We start from the raw sequence: 12,798 nt of genomic DNA, 5'->3' as shown, positions 1-12,798 counted from the left end.
ACAGTCTGTTCTTCATCCAGACTCCAGTCTCCTTGCCATCCTACACAATACCAGAAACTTATACCCTATTCTGTTCCTTGAGAACATAAATATAATTAATTCTTGCCTTTAGACTTTTTTTGTTATCTATAGCAATAGGTAGTTCCATTTTTCTAGACAGGATGTTGTTGTGTTTATCCACACAAACTGATTTCAAGGGAAACAAGGGAAAGAAAGCCAGAGCAGGGAAGACAGAGAAGACGAGGCTAACGCAATGAAGGATAAAATCGCTAATTTTATGATGGAGAATTTCTGACATCACTGAGCGTCACTCACCAACTCAAATCATGGTTCGTCTTAAGTATCTGTGGAAATGCTATGATATATCTAGTCAACGATTCAGATTTCTATTTTCTGATTAATTCCCTCAGTAAAATCATCCACAGATTTCTCCTTCCCCACTCCTTGCCCACAAGAAAAGTATTTTTAAAAGACATGCTATGCTATTACTCACTGGTTTCATTCATGAGTCCAACTTACACTGCCTTCCGACATAATAATTTTCCAAAAGTTTCTGTTTGTTTGAAGAGAACACAGGAATCCCAGTCTGAGAGAGTTCTAAAAACACTTGGTTCACATTGAGCCAAGCGAAAACTAAAACTCTCAAGAGAAAAATCACCAGAGAAATAAGCTGATTGCAACAAAGCAGTATTAGTTTTGCATAAACATTTCTTTGTGTAGGTTTCGTTAGATGAAACATTGACTTCATTATTTCCTCAGTCCTCTGCAGAAGGGAGGGAAAAAAATTACCTACTTATCCATAATAGTTGGTGCTTTCTAGGTAGAACTGACAGTACCAGCAAAATCCGAACGAGGCTTTCTGCAGACATTCTGTGCTTTTCTTTTTGTGGTATAAGTATTATGCTTGATTTCCCACATTTATCTCATGGCTTTCCTCAAGAGACTTTTAATATCTCCTTGTTTTCCAGAGACCTAAATTAATGGTTTCAGAAATCTTTATGACTGATATTCCTGCAATTTGGTAAATCCGACAGCCAGCTCTGAAGAAAGGTGTCTTGCATTTTAAATTTATAATTCAATTTCAAGGGTGTTATTGATTTATTTTTCTTTTGCTTACAGCAGAACTGCAGTTGATACTCTTGTTTTTATTGAAAAAAGTCTGAATTGACTCAGGGTTGTTTGTATTATCAGAACACGCACTTACATGAGTCAGTTCTATCACCCTTCCTGCTCAAAAGGGTTCTGAGTCAACCAGGATGGTTGCTTTTAATTCCAAGTAGCTTTAGTCTAAGCAGAACACTCTCATACATATTCTGGTTTACTCTTATTCTGGGCTCCAAGACCACACATAATGTGAAGCACAGTGTACAAGGAGGGACTTCAACAGTGTATATCTGACCAGAATGAAAATGCAGCCACAGAAAGTCTCACCCTTAGTCTCTACAGACATAGAAAATTACCCTATCAAGATTAGGGGCAATGACTGCTTCTAGCAGTGGTTCCTGATCAAACCTGAGCAAAATGCTTCACAGCTGATGGTCTTGGGGGCATATTCACATATAAATATCAGCTTCTAGGTCTCAAAACAGAAATTCTGATTACATTTGATTCTCTATTTTCCTCTTTGCAAAGGAAGATGAAGGAATATCCCTCATGAGGCCAGTGTTTGACCTGAAAATAAAGTGAGAAGAGAGCAAAGAAATACATTTATGCAGTGAACACAATGGACATGCAACCAAGCCACAGTTTTGCATGGGCTATTCACTGTTGAGCTTACCTATGTTAAAGAAAGCTCCACACTGAAGGATTTATTACTAAGGAAGAGATAACAACATCATCTCTACATTTGGTTTGTTCTTACACAGAAGTGCTATACAAAACCATACTGGGTGGATTTCAGAGTGTAACATCAGAACCAGACTTCAATGGCAATTTCAAGGGATCTCAATATTTGCTAGTGCCATAATGAGATTTCTGTCTTAAAGATAGTTGGAAACTGATGTGCCCACCTCCTCTGTCTGAGGTGAGTACTTAGCCATCCATTTTCAAATTTGTCTGGAGCTTTCTGACCCATTCTGTTCCAGAGAAGAGCTGTCACTGAGGTTTACAGATGAAAATTGATCTTTAAATTTCTGGTGTAACTCAGAATCCTTTTAACTGAAAAGGTCAGTCAGAAGAACAATGGTCTTAGTTTTACATAGAGCTAAAGTCTACAACACCACAGCAAAGTCTTTGGCAAGCTGTGACATTCAGCATCTACCTTAACCTTAGCTTTTTTACCTGGAAAGTTAAAGTTAGGCAAGAGGAAAGGGACAATCAGACTGCAAGGTAATTAAGCTTCTTCCCTACACAAACAAAAGCAAATTGAAGAACTATAATAATCAAGAAGCAGCAATAGCTTTGAATAAACAAGTTTTCCCAGCAGCTAAGCTCAGAGGTGTACTCCACTTCTGGAAGATATGCTGGAGGGAAAGGCAGGTGTATTCCTAATATCTGTAGGATGTGGGGGCTGACCTTGCTCACAAAGGAAGGAATGGTATTGCCATGACAAAAGCCAGCTGGGATTCCTCTCTCTTTATTGGAAGACAGGGCTGAGGCACCTCTACAGAAGAATTTTTCTTATATATTCTTAAACTTGTCACAACAGAATGAGCAATTACTGGTGTCATTCATAATGGAATCTGGCTACTTAAAATAGTCAATTACTATTCAGGACTGGTCTGAAGATGTAATCTCATTTATCATGCCAGTAGAAAAGGAAAACCAATTACATTTTTCCTATTGCTGTTTGTACTTCCTTTTTTGGAGACACTGTTCTTTCTCCAACAAATAAATACAGATTACCTCATATCCAGTAGTCTCATAATGTGCATACCCTACCTTTAACATAAACAGAATCTACCATGTGTAACATCGTCCACTGGCAATGTTTTCTTAAAGCTGTATTAATGTGCACAGTAGGTATTAAGGTCCTAATTCCTTGATCACTGCTCCCATTAACCCCGTTTGCTGATTACTTCTCCAGTGCAGTAATGATGACTATTAATAGATAAGAATTCTCCAGGCAACTCGGTTCTGGCATTGTTTTTAACCTGAATAAGATTAAGCCCTGGGCTGCAAATGGATGTTTACCCTGATTTGTGATGAGTTTAGACCTGCAAAGGCTCATCCTGAGAAACAAAACTGTGAAAAATCAATTCTTCATGATGTTGCAAATGGTTACAAATTTGCAAGTCTGGCCACTGCTAACGTTGGTTACATTAATGTTGGTTACATTAATAATAATTAATATTACTACCTAGGTCATATTTTTATTTCAAGTGCATTTTATTAAAAATATAGAGTGAAAGGAACTGTTTCTTTTAAAAGCATTAATTCCTGATAAAAATGGGGTCAACCAATACATAAAAGTTGAGTGTTTAAATATATTTTATCATCTTGTCTACAAATACTGTGAGGTAAGTGTATGCTATAGCTTGAAAGGCAAATAATTTTCTTCTTCACTTCTCTGAAACATATTGAGACCCCTTCATTCATAAAGGAGGTAATTAAAAAACATATGACAATAAAATCAGTTATTGTCTCCCCAGCCCAATACTCTGATTACATGCTTCATTTCAGATTTCTGATGAAATGCTCTGACTTGTTCACCTGTATTCAACAGTAATCGCTACAACTCTCTTTCAGCCAATATAATACAATGAAACAAAACAAAACACAAACCCTACACAACAACAACACAACCAGCACACAAAGGAGAAATAAGAGTTTTTGTACAGCACTGTGCTAACTTTCACTCTGGAAGTTATACAAATCAAATTGAGATATTACCACTAAATCATTTCCTCAAACCTTGATTTTTTCCTTGCAAAAAAGAACCTCTGGAATCAATAAAAAATTCTATTAAAAAAAAAAAAAATCAATGGCACAATTTAGCCCAAAGTCAACTTTTCAAACTTATTTAAGCAACTAAATTGCAGATATAAAAATACCTTAAGTATTTTATTCATTTTCTGCTAGGACAGCACTTTTATCCAGAAAATGTGGATTTTATTGATTTTATTCTCATTAATCTATCTAATTCAACATGAAATTGTAAGTTTAATTATCTTTGCAGCCACTGTGTTATTGAATTGACTAATTTTTATCAAGTTTGCTTTTCAGTCAGTTGATGTGAAATTCGGAAGGACAAACTGAAGTACAGGCAATTGCATTTAAACATAAGAAACAACATTTTCACTGTGCAGGTGGTCAGTTGACCAAGAAAAAGGTTGTGGAATCTTCATATTCAGTTGCATGCAAAACTCAACTGGAGACCACCCTGAGGAACCTCATCCCACTGACCCGGCTTTGAGCAGCAGGTTGGGACTTTCCAGAGGTGCCTTCAACCTAATAACTCTGTGAATCAAACTAGAAGCTGATATGAACAAGACTGGTGAAGGGACTTGAACACAAGACCTATGGGGAGAGGCTGAGGGAGCTGGGCTTGTTTAGTCTGGAGAAGAGGAGGCCTAGAGGTGACCTCATCACTCTCTAGAACTACCTGAAGGGAAGTTCTAGCCAGGTGGGGATTGGTCTCTTCTCCCAGGCAGTCAGCAATAGGACAAGGGGGCATGGGCTTCAACTCTGCCAGGGGAAATTTAGGCTGGATATTAGAAATAAATTCTTTCCAGAGAGAGTGGTCAGGCATTGGAATGGCTGCCCAGGGAGGTGCTGGACTCACCGTCCCTGGAGGTTTTTAAACTGAGATTGGACATGGCACTTAGTGCCATGATCTAGTAAGTGGACTGGAGTTGGACCAAGGGTTGGACTTGATGATCTCTGAGGTCTTTTCCAACCCAGTCGATTCTGTGATTCTGTGTGAAATTAGCAAGTGATTATTCATTTATTCGTAGCAGACACATCAACTTCAAGATGCATATGTGGGTATTCATGACAATCATGGAATCGATCTGCCACTACCTACCAGTACTAAGTACAGCTGCAAGGAGATAAAATTAACTTCTCACCAAGCCATTCTTTTTTTCCTTCAGCACAAAGGTACCAAAACCAGCTTCATGCAACTTCCTCAAATCTCTGACTGCATTCCTTGCCTGATAAACACATCTTAAATAGTTCTGATCAATTCAGAAATAACACATTTAAAAATAGTCACAAAATAAAGCTGAGGCCAAAACTCTGGCAACTGCAATCTGCTTGCAAATGCTTTGAGTAGAATAAGAGCCTAGAGGGAGTTCTATCATGATGAATTAATCACTTCCTCTAAGAAAGCAAACAGGGTCAAAAATTTGGCATTTCATTTACACAGGTTTTTTGGTGTTTCTAAATACAATGTGTTGTGCTACTATTATTTACCCATATTTGCATCAACAAGGACTTTATTACTACAATCATATCAGCATGTAAGATATCTGACTGTCTAGGATATTTCTTTTTTTACCTAAACAACATATTTTACTGAACAATATTTGAAGCAAGTCTGCATTGTTGAATTGCTATTTTTTATAAGAAAGCTTCAGCAGATAAATCATTCAGAAATCATTTACATAGTAAGCAGATCAGAATACAACACAATGGGTTTTGCTGCTGTTGCAAAGTTGTATTTACATCAGAACGATCTATCGCTTGTTGAGCTGAGATATGAAATAGGTCTCTGGACACACCCTTTTCCTGTACACAATATGGCTTTGGACATTACTTCAGTAGTTTAATAATAAAAAATATATATATTTTTTCTTATGACAATCTGGATTCATACTTTTAAGCCAAAATCTTCACAGCTAAAAGCTTAGGGAAATTAATTTCAGGCAGTAACTAGAACAAGACTTGGATTTTCCATTAATTGGTGCTTCTAAAACATGCTTTTCTTGATAGCTGTTTTTCCTATCTTTGGAATATCCCTCAGTTTCTACCTCTTCATTCCATAAACTGCCTATTAGTCTCCCTTCATCACACACACAAACTATGTTCAACTCTTTCTCCACCTGCAGAAATCTATCTGCAGTCCTGGGAAATCGTGCTTTAACTCAATTACCAGGCAGCATACAAAGAGTCTAAAAATATCCAGTAAAGTAGACAGGTGTTCATTCTTTGACTGTAACCTGATTTGGTCAAAGACTGTCCATGCACTGCACAACTGCAGCTTTTTCCATAAAGATCCTTCAAAAGATCTGACCTAAAATCATTTTTTGGCAGTAGTAATTAAGCTATTTGTAAGTGACAGTCTCTTCTTTTAAATAAATAAGAAAAAGTAAAACTCTACCAGATACTAAGGCCAGCCTTGCAAAGATTTCAGACCTAAAGCATGGAAATCTGCCTCAGTTCCTTTGCTCCAGTTCTCAAATTGCCAGATTTTAAATGCATCCTTAAAATTAATTTCCTTGCTTCGCATCATACAGCTCCTTATGGGATTTTCAGAAGACTAGAGCATATATTGTGATGGCATCTATTTTATAGAGAATCTGTCTTCAAACACTTGTTCTACATAGACTGTTCCACAAGTGATACTATCGGATGGGAACCCAACATCTAAGCTTACCCTAACATGGGCAACTTACAGCCTGTACAAGTACAACATGCACTGATGATCACTCTGTATCACCAAGAAATGTAAAAATATGCTTTAAAAGAGAATATCAGTGGTATTCTGACAGCTCCTAAAGCACCATCTTAGTCTTTGTATCAACTGACGGTCAGGTCTCTTTGCACCAGTCCCCACAAATAGTGTAAGGACCAAGGGAGACTTGAACTTCTCACCTGCTGCAGTTCATTCTAGCACATCATGCATCCCTCCCTCCTCCTCCTCGTCTTATCTAGTTCTACCATGCAATTCTTTCAGATATGACCAGACGTTATCCAATGTTTTTGATACTTGGAGAGTTCCACAGTGCAATAGCCCAAAGAATTATCTCCTGAACTGCTTATTAGCACATTTGGTGAGAAAAACAAGCAAATGTGCTACCAATTATATACACAACTATAGAAAATAAGGTTAGCGTGGCAGGAAAAAAAAAATGCAGCAGATTAATAGAACACATGGTAAGCTATAATATTAAACTCTAGCTTAATAGAGGAGAATCACACTGACATGATGAATTCAGAGCAATTTGAAATGAGGCAGCAAGCTCAGAAAAGAGATGTCCAATTAGGTGTCTCAAGATTAGACCCCAGAGAGGTATTTATTCTAGAGTGAACTCTCAAACCATGTAATAACCAGCCTAATTTTAAGCTGCAGGAAAATCCTACTGTGTATGATGCTTAAAATTAATATAAGAACTTTTTTTAATTTGTCAGGAATCATCTGTATATAGTAATGAACTGATTTACTGTAAATCATACAAGAAGGCTTTTCCGTCTTCAATGTCTATGAATCTATGTGTGGACCTGAAAGATGAGGTCTGTTTCCATACTGAGCTCTGCAAGATTTCAGTGTACATGGCTTCCAAAGCAGATAGAGGATAGCAGACATTCCCAAACTTCATATACAAACTGAACTTTTTTTGCATTTTAAGGTTTCAAGGGTTTAACTGAGCTCCACTGTTCAAAATGGGGAGTGAGAAGGAGGGAAAAACCTGCAGTATTTGATAGAACTAGTTTATATTTCTGACACTATCAGGAGCATAAATTGAAAAGAGAATTTGACTCTAGTTCTTGCCCCACTTACAGCCACCTGACTGGTGATACAACAACATCACAGCTACCTTACTGGTCATATTCTTTTCTTCTCCTCTGCCTCTCTGTCATGACCCCCACTTCTTCTAGCAGCAGAATTGTAGTGTATCAGCTACAGATTGCTGCAGTTCATTCATGCTGCTTGTGAAACTGCTGGATTTGAACATGCATCTACCACTGCTTCAATTAATGGAGTAAGAACAGGGGGTTTTAAAACCAAAGTCAGCATCAGCTAACAAAGCACTAGTGTGGTTCAAACAAGTCATCGCTCTTTGTGAATGGAAGTTCTAATCAACTGTGATGGGTGGCTCACTGTGCATATTCCAGCCACCCCAGCAGCCTTGTGATAGACATCCACCAAGGATCTGGAAGATAGTTTACTATCTTACCAGAGACAGCCAACAAATACAATTAACTTTTTATATCTCCCACTCCTGGAAAGTAAAGGTTTAATCTCCTATATAATGAAGGAATAGGCATTTTAATCACTTCATGTATTTTAAAACATTTCCCTGTGCTTAGGAAAAGAACTGATTTTTGACTGGTGTGGAACTGAAATTTGGACTTTCGTCTCTGAAAGGTATAATGTATGACTGATTTAGGGAGAACACCTACATCTGGTATTGTCCCTCTGCACCTCTCCCAGGACTCTTTAGAGGTCCCTGGACATTATTGTCCCTTCTTCCTTTGCAACAAATGTAAGCTGCAAGACATGAACCCGACTCCCACTTCTGCTGCACATCAGGAGGTTGTGTGGAAACTATGCCCCCGCAAAATAAAAAAATACAGTTCCCATCATATTTCAAACACAAGAAGAGGTTTCTTCAGAAGCTCACCACAAGAATGGCCGAATTCCTCCACTCCTTACTATGGTCAGCACTTTTAGATGGTGTAACTGGCTTTCAGATGTTTAGAAACTCCCACTCTTCTCAGGGCCACATTTGAGAGACACTTGCTTACTATTTGGAAAACAAGCTTGCAAGGTACATCCAGAACAAACTCTGAAGAGTATGTGTGTTTACTCCACATATCTTGAGAGGTAAGGATGCCATGAGGTATCTCCAAGGCAGGATGCCTGAAAACTCTCTGCAAGGTAACTCCACAGAAGATGCACACAAAGGACACAGGAAAGAGGAAGAAATGCTGCATTTATGATCTTCATGAACGACATTCTTTCAGTGAAGTAGGTGCATAGAGAAGCTGCATGGTATCTTCACAGATAGTAGGTTTAAATAGCATAAAACTGCCAACTGATTTTAAAACCACGGAAAAATGAAATATGGAAAAATAGACTTACATTTTGGTCAGAACAGCAGCATACAAACCTGGGACTCAGCAACATCTCTGAACTAGTGGAACCAGGCAGGAATCTTGACTCCCTACCCCAAAATGTTGGTTCTCTCCAACAAGACATACTGGCAGTTCTACTGGAAAAGAGGCAAAAAATGCTCCAAACAACCCAGATGGTCCAGGGACTTCTCTAATCCCTACTGTGTGAATTCAATGGAGTCATTGAATGTTGGGTTGTGCTCATGTAGATTCTAAACTGTTGCTGTTATTAAAAGTTATCAAGAGTCACCTAACTTCAACAGCCCTTCCAGAAAAGGAGGGCACAAGATAGAGCTGGGAGACAGCAGCTTTGCATGGGATATGCCAGCTCCAAGTACATTTCCAGCAGCCACTACAGGTAGAGTTCTGCTCCTCATTCAGAGAAGGCAGTAACAACACTGCTGTCTTCATGTGGGTCAACCTCCTGTTCTGATTTGGTACAAAATGCCTCACTTGTTCCAGGCAACTATAGCCTGCATCTACCAGCAAGTCACTCTTTGGTTTTACAAAACTGTTTGTGCTCCATACAATGTTCTTATTTGTATTACACGCACTCCTTTGCACAGAGAGATGAAAGACATGGTAATTTAAGCCAAGAACATCATCTGTTCTCTAATAAGGAGAACGCACACTCCTTCAGGGCAGAAGTTGACTCTAAAAGTGGGACACAGGTAGTTCACATCATTTTTATCGAGTACACAAGGTCAGGCCAGACCATCTGGGGGTGTCAGTACTGTCACTCGTTATCCATCCCTGCACCACATTCTTACAGCACAACATTCACAGCACCGCAGACTTTCTTGTTAAAGGCCTCGTTTTGCATGGATGAGGTTTTAGATCCTGCTATAACAAAGCTTTTGATTGACAGGCAGTCCAAGGAATGCTCTAGGAAAAACTGTTTTGAAGATGAGAATGGCTCTTGACTGAAGCTTCTCACCTCTCTTTATGAGCTGCCTGGCAGCTTTTACTGTGTTTTATTTTCTTCATGTGTTCAAGTGAAGCAGGAAATACCAAGCTGTAGTAGGCTACTTGTAAGGGGTTTATTTTCAACTCTCATCCTCCCCATTTCCACAGCTATGAAAACTGAAAAAAAAAACCCCACAAACAGTAACAGAAACAAATAACCTTTTTGTGGTGCCGCTTCACAAATGCCACAACAAACAGAGAAAGGATGACAGAAATCTGAAAAACTGAACTCCTTTTACCTATTCACAATTTTATGTTGAAAGGATGGAGAAAGGAGGCAAGAAAATATCTTGGACTAAGTTTATGGAAGGAAAGTTTACAACTACCTACATGTTAAAAAGTTGTGAAGGACAGCTTTTAAAAGCTGAGATTAAGTGAATTATTTTTCACAGGGAGTGGGAGGTCAAGGAGTTGCAGCTCACACACTACACAAAACAAAGTACTGAAAACATAGAATTATAGCAAATTTTCCAAATGTGAATTATTATATCAACATCCTCATTGCTTCCTATGTCTGGGAGGATAGTATAATGCTGTGTTTCCCATAATATTTTTTGCTTTTCACTCCTCAGTCAAGTGGGGGATGAAATAATAGCAAGAAACTAAATTTATTATCACAACTATAAACTATTCTTGATAAAATAATATGAACAATCCTGGTTAGCTAAATAATTTTGCTACAAAGAAGGAGCAGAGGTTAGCATTGCAATATTATCAAATTAAAATTATTTTCTTCTCCATTATAAGACTAAATATGTATGGATTTTAAGGCTACAAAACATACAGTCTTGTCAGAGACTTAGAAAGTTAAGTACTTCAAGCATCTTTAGAATTGCCTCACTGTAGCACACACCAACACATAAAAATTACCACTTGTACAATATCTTTTCATTCTTATCACATTGTAATAAAAGGCTTTGTAGTGGAAAATACAGCTCACTCAGCCACATGCACAGTGTTTCTAATCTGTGCAAATCCGAAAGCACATTGGGTGTCTTCTGCAAGTCACACTTTGCAGCCTTGGAGTAAACTTTCATTTTAGTAAAGGAAAGTGACCAAATACAACACTTGCTGAGGGCTGGTCTGTAAATTCTAGTACATTAACTTATACATGCACTTATTTTAAGCCTTTGTTGTGATATATTGACAAAATACTTAACCAGGAGGATTGCAGTTAAGTGTGACAGCCAGATATGAAGACAAACTAGAAATAGCAATAAATACGATTTGTTCTAAACAGCATACAATGTGTTCTGCTATTGTCTCTTTAATGTAATTGAAGCTTACAGACAAAACTTGAGACATCTAAGTTGGTTTGTCGTTTAGGACTATGAAGCTTATATCCACAAATATCTACTACTCCTTTATCTGTTTCTGGGACTCAAACAAGAAAAAGGTATCACAATCGCCTTAAAACTTCATTCACCTCGTTATACAACTTGTTTGCAATATATAATTTGGCATGATTAGACAATCTGAAGTTGGTGCTTCTCAAAAAGATCAGAAAAACAAATTCCAGATATATGACATACTGGTACTCAGTTGACAGTTTTTAGAAACAGAACAGCACAAGGCAACAAACAATACTGGACATGAAAGAAATGTTTACAGTAATCAAGTTATTTTACAGCTGAAAAGAGGTTTTATTAGACACTTGACATAAAACACCCTAGAAGTCAGGAAGGAACCTTTTTAAACACCTGAGTTAGCACAACTAATTAAATCAGACATGTGGGTTTTCATAAAGCCACCCAAACCTCTGTCAGGACACAGCACAAGCGAGGAGGAACTGATCAAACTATCAGACCCCCCCAAAGCCAAGTGAAGTGACAAGTGCCCGTGCTCTCTTAGGAGCAGACAAGAAACCACAGAAACTCCAAACTGTGCCCAATTTACCTCTGTTCCCTGCCCACCTGCTCCTCTAAATAAGGTACTATCGATAGACCTTTTCCCCATCACACGCTACCTCTGCGCTGCCAGGCTGACAGAAAAGTCAGGACATTCTGCCTATTCTCCTCCGCCTGCATGAGCTGGGAACAGAGCTGCCATTTATTCCTGCCTGTGTCCAGGCAAAGCAGTCCAGTGGTAGTAAACATCTGTCCTGGTTTTGTTAAAAAAACAATTTTCTCTTTTAGTGAATTTGCTTGTCAGCTAAAGCCTTCATATTAGCTGCATTTTCCTGGAGAACCAGATACATGTTTTGGTAAACATAGCAATGGAATGCGAAGTTATTGATAAGCATGGATGGACATCTCGCAAGAGGGGCAATGAGAAACAGGTGACCAAGAAACCGATCAACTGTGTATAACATTCCATTCACATGAACACTTCATACAAAAGTGGGAGATCACGAGGATCTCGTCTCTTATTCGTCCCTTTTCCTTTTCCCTTTTGCTTATGGCCAACATTAGGAGAGGACCTTGCTAGTCATTCCTGCGAACTGAGGCCTAGTGAGAGACTGAATCCAGCTCCGGTTGGCTGCGGAGTCCAATCCAGGACTTCGGGTGCCGGCTCTGCAGTTGCTGAGACTTTCAAGATTGGTTTTGTATATTTTGTATTATTTTTTCTATTCTTATTAGTAGCATTAGTAAAACATTTTTAATTTTCCAACTCTCTTCTCTCTGTCCTTCTTTCCCTCCCAATCGCCTGTCCTGAGTGGGAAGGGGGGAGAGGGAGGGGCAAAAGGGGGAAGGCAGGGAGGAGAGGAGGTTAACAATACATCTGCCAGGGTTTTATTTTCACCCCGCAATCAAAACCCTTGACAACATCTGAACATGAAAGTATAAGAACCCCTCAGAATCAAGAGCATCCCTTCTTTAGCCACAGGCAGCA

The 12,798-nt window shown here is 38.6% G+C and overlaps 1 protein-coding gene across 1 annotated transcript in view; it reads right to left on the bottom strand.

Annotated features, from left to right (window-relative positions):
* The window catches only part of PLPP4 (phospholipid phosphatase 4), a 57,052-nt gene that overhangs the window by 15,375 nt on the left and 28,879 nt on the right, over nucleotides 1-12,798 (bottom strand). The window lies entirely within an intron of this gene.

Source organism: Streptopelia decaocto, assembly GCF_964273445.1.
Source record: "Streptopelia decaocto genome assembly, chromosome: 5".
NCBI classification, from domain to species: Eukaryota; Metazoa; Chordata; class Aves; order Columbiformes; family Columbidae; genus Streptopelia; species Streptopelia decaocto.
Note: the sequence above shows the minus strand (reverse complement) of the source record. Positions and strands in the feature narration are given on the sequence as shown.